Source organism: Pristiophorus japonicus, chromosome 1 (genome assembly GCF_044704955.1).
Source record: "Pristiophorus japonicus isolate sPriJap1 chromosome 1, sPriJap1.hap1, whole genome shotgun sequence".
In the NCBI taxonomy this organism is placed as follows: domain Eukaryota; kingdom Metazoa; phylum Chordata; class Chondrichthyes; family Pristiophoridae; genus Pristiophorus; species Pristiophorus japonicus.
The window spans coordinates 41596434-41601666 of NC_091977.1; positions in this window are offsets into that span (position 1 = coordinate 41596434).

A 5233-nucleotide genomic window follows, 5' to 3' on the forward strand; every position below is an offset into this window, starting at 1 on the left:
TCTGATGGACAGGATAAATCTTCATTTAGAAAGACACATGGATTAATCAATGACAGTCAGCGTGGATTTGTTAAGGGAAGGTCGTGTCTGCCTAACAATTGAATTTTTTGAGGAGGTAATAAGGAGGGTCGATGAGGGCAGTGCGTACGATGTTGTATATATGGACTTTAGCAAGGCTTTAATAAGGTCCCACATGGCAGACTGGTCACGAAAGTAAAAGCCCATGGGATCCAGGGCAAAGTGGCAAGTGGGATCCAAAATTGGCTCAGAGGCAGGAAGCAAAAGGTAATCATTGATGGGTGTTTTTGTGACTGGAAGGCTGTTTCCAGTAGGGTTCCGCAGGGCTCAGTACTAGTCCTTTGCTTTTTGTGGTATATAGCAATGAATATAGGGAGTATGATTAAGAAGTTTGCAGAAGATACAAAAATTGGCTGTGTGATTGATTGATAATGAAGACGTTGTAGACTGCAGGAAGATATCAATTAACTGGTCAGTGGCAAATGGAATTCAATCTGGAGAAGTGTGAGGTAATGCATTTGTGGAAGGCTAACAAGGTAAGGGAATACAAATTAAATGGTAGGACACTGAGAAGTGTAGAGGAACAAAGGGACCTAGGAGTGCTTGTCCACTCATCCCTGAAGGTAGCAGGCCAGGTAGATAAAGTGGTTAAGAAGGCATACGGAATGCTTGCCTTTATTAGCCGAGGCATAGAATACAAGAGCAGGGAGGTTATGCTTGAACTGTATAAAGCACTAGTTAGGCCACAGCTAGAGTACTGCATGCAGTTCTGGTCACTACATTACAGGAAAGATGTGATTGCACTAGAGAGGGTGCAGAGATTTATGAGGGTGTTGCCTGACTGGAGCATTTTAGCAATGAGGACAGATTGGATAGGCTGGGTTTGTTTTCTTTGGAACAGGGGAGGCTGCGGGAGATCTTATTGAGGTGTATAAAATTATGAGGGGCCTAGGTAGAGTGGATTCCTATTTCCCTCAGCAGAGGGGTCAACAATCAGGAGACATAGATTTAAAGTAATTGGTGGGAGGTTTAGAGGGGAATTTTTTTCATCCAGAGGGTGGTGGAGTTCTGGAACTGACTGCCTGAAAGGGTGGTAGAGGCAGAAACCTTCACTTGGATGTGCACTTGAAGGACTGTAACCTGCAGGGCTACGGACCAAGAGCTGGAAAGTGGGATTAGGCTGGATAACTCTTTGTCGGCCGTGCGCACACGACAGGCCGAAATGGCCTCCTTCCGTGCTGTAAATTGCTGTTTCTAGGAGAAAAGAACTTTTGAGTGAGAGTGCTGAATCCTTACACTCATTCCATCAGACCCGCTCCATTTAATTGGGCCGGCAAACGCACATGACTGTTTTAATTGGGCCATTATGTTAAACGGTGCAGAACACAGTTCAAATCTTCGTGCTCTCGACCCACATGCAACAACTTGTATTTATATAGCACCGTCCCAAGGCGCTTCACAGGAGTGTAATGACACCAAGCTACATAAGGAGAAATTAGGGCAGGAAAGCGCATCTTGAAGGAGGAAACGAGGTAGAGAAGTGGATACATTTAGGGAAGGAATCCCAGAGCCTAGGGCCTAGGCAACAGAAGACACGGCCACCAATGGTTGAGCGATTATAATCAGGGATGCTCAAGAGGGCAGAATTAGAGGAGCGCAGACATCTCGGGGGGTTGTGGGGCTGGAGAAGATTACAGAAAGATAGGGAGGGGTGAGGCCGTGGAGGGATTTGAAAACAAGGATGACCCCAAGGAAAAGATTGTAATGCACACTCAATTGAATCTTGCACGCAGACCGTGTAACATTGAATGTCTATGAGCAGGGGATCAAACGCAAGGGGCTGGATATCATTTGTGATGTTATTGTATTGTGGATGGAATTATTGAATTCAAGATGGCAACCACAAAAACCTGACATCCATTGCTGGCAATGGATATAAATAGTGCACTCCATTATGAACTGAAAAGATGTTAGCTTAGCTGCAGCGGGAGAATTTTATTGCCCCATATGTATCTGTCATGATCTTAGTGTTTTCTGCAGCATATTTGTTCATAAACAGGAAATAACAGATGTGTTGTCTCAGACAATTATGTCACTTTCTGCGGGGTATCTTGCCGCTGGCGGAACTGAATATCAGGCGTACGAATGATCTGACAACACGGGCTAATGGAGAGTGAGGGAACGCAACATTATTTATATATTTCTCCTGATGATGGGATGAGGCGCATGGAATGACACCAAGTGGGAAATTGACAGTAGATGGCGATAGGAACTCTGTTCACAAAGGACATGAAGTATCTCCGCTGTCTTAATAATCAGGATATTTATTATCACCTTTCCCAACTCCTTCGGAACTCGTGGCTTACTGTAATAACAGCCATTTGTCATACTTGAGTCTATGTGTTGTGCCACACTGGCACAGTATGTTTGTCCTATTCCATTATGCAGTGTAGAGAAGCACAGCTTCCAGCAGTCGCTGCAACTCTAGATAGGAAAGAAGATATGATGCGAAAAATAGTTTACTCGAAACAGTACGGCACAGAAGGACATCTCACTGTCACACTCCCCAACCTGCCACAACCTCCGGTAACGCTCTGGCTGTCCCATGGGGCGAGATGAACCACCACCAAATGCTCCAAAAGCAGCCTTGCAGAGAAGGGCTGCTCTCAACAGCAAGAACAGTTCGGGACACATTTCGGCTTGCTCATTTTTCAAAAACGGATCTTTTGGCTTAGACTGTTTTCAAATAATCATCGGGCTACAGCTCAAATCAAGCTTTGCAAAGCTCTTGTGGAGAGAGGATGGGGCGATCAATGGAGTTGAAATTGTTCAATTTTCGAAACAAGCACTTTAATGAGGTTACACAAAAAATCCTCTGTCCACTGATTTAACACATTTAAAATAAACTTGGTAAAATAATTGTCAAAGGAATTCCCTCCGAATGTGCCAATATGTTTGCCACTAATAATACACAGAACAATTTCAATTTATACGATATAAAATTTGCGATGCATGTTTCCACCCCTGCTGCAGCACTGCAACAGTCTTTATAAAAGTTATAAGTAATATTCTACGTGACTGTAACCATGGTGTACTATCCCTCCTCACCCTTCTCGATCTGTGTAGCTTTTAGGCACTTTGATCACACCATCCCCCTCCAATGCCGAGTTTTAATTCGACTGGCTTCAATGAAAATTGGGAGGGATGTAACACAGCCTGTCAATTCACTATCGCACAAAGTCAAACCTCCCCGGCATAATGAAGGGGAAAATGTCTAAATATTGGCACAACAGTGAGGATAGAAAGACTTGCATTTATATAGAACCTTTCACGACCACCGGACGTCTCAACACGCTTTACAGCCAATGAAGTACTTTTGGAGTATAGTCACTGTTGTAATGTGGGAGGCAGCCAAGTTGCACACAACAAGCTCCCACAAACAGCAATGTGATAATGACCAGATAATCAGTTTTTTTTAATGTTGATTGAGGGATAAATTTTGGTCAGGACACATTGGATAACTCCTCTGCTCTTCTTCAAAATAGTGCCATGGGATCTTTTACGCCCGAGAGAGTAGATGGGGTCTCGGTTCAACATTTCAGCCAAAAGACGGCACGTCCGACAGTGCAGCACTCCCTCAGTACTGCACGGGACAGTCAGCCTAGATTTATGTGCTCAAGTCCCTGGAGTGGGACTTGAATCCACAACAATCTGACTCAGAGGCGAGGGTGCTATCCACTGAGCCACAGATGACACCATATAAAGGAATAGTGCCCAGTTATTTTCCATATGAGAAAGGTGGGTGGTCGGTGGGTATATCGCAGGTCAGCAAAGGAGAGGGCAGTCTGGAAGCACAAAGGGCACAATCAGTTGTAAAGCTTTCATCAGGCATGACCCCACCTAGCTGGTGTGCTGCACTCGTCGGCTACCTGGGCAAGGCGGAAAAACAGTACGCAAAGTTAGAATCATAGAATAGTACAGCACAGGAGGACATTCGGCCCATCGAGTCTGCGCCAGCTCTTTCGAAGAGCAATCCAATTAGTCCCACTCCCCCGTCCTTTCCCCATAATTGTTTCTCCTTCAAGCATTTATCCAATTCCCTTTTGGAGGCTACTATTGAATCTGTATCCACCGCCCGATCAGGCAGTGCATTCCAAATCCTAGCTACTCATTGTGTAAAAAAGTTTCGGTCTGAGCAGAGACTGTGACTGAGGTGCCCCACCTAGCCTCCAGGGAACTGCATGGAATCAACTACTTGCTATTCACCATCAATGGCAGTGAAGCTCACCAAAGGCCCTCAGCTTTTATACCAGGCAACGCAAGAGACAGTTATTCTTTCCTCTGGATTTTGGACAGCTGATAAGAACATAATAGGAGCAGTAAGAAGGCCATACGGCCCCTTGAGCCTGCTCCGCCACTGAATACAATCATGGCCGATCCAATCATGGACTCAGGTCCTCTTCCCTGCCCGCTCTCCCTAACCCCTTATCCCCCTATTGTTTAAGAAACTGTCTATTTTTGTCTTAAATTTATTGAATGTCCCAGCTTCCACAGCTCTCTGAGGCAGCGAATTCCACAGATCCACAACCGCAGAGAAGAAATTTCTCATCTGTTTTTAATGGGCAGCTCCTTAATTCTAAGATTATGCCCTCTAGTTCTAGACTCCCCTATCAGTAGAAATATCCTCTCTGCATCCACCTTGTCAAGCCCCCTCATAATCTTATACGTTCCGTTAAGATCACCTCTCATTCTTCTGAAGTCCAATGAGTAGAGGCCCAACCTACTCAACCTTTCCTCATAAGTCAACCCCCTCATCTCTGGAATCAACCTTGTGAACCTTCTCTGAACTGCCTCCAAAGCAAGTATATCCTTTTGTAAATATGGAAACCAAAATTGCACGCAGTATTCCAGGTGTGGCCTCACCAATACCCTGTATAACTGTAGCAAGACTTCCCTGCTTTTATACTCCACCCCCTTTGCAATAAAGGCCAAGATTCCATTGGCCTTCTTGATCACTTGCTGTATCTGCATACTAACCTTTTGTGTTTCATGCACAATACCCCCAGGTCCCGCTGTACTGAGCAGTTTACAATCTTTCTCCATTTAAATAATAACTTGCCCTTTGATTTTTTTCTGCCAAAGTGCATGACCTCACACTTTCCAACATTATACTCCATCTGACAATTTTTTTTTCACTTACTTAGCCTGTCCATGT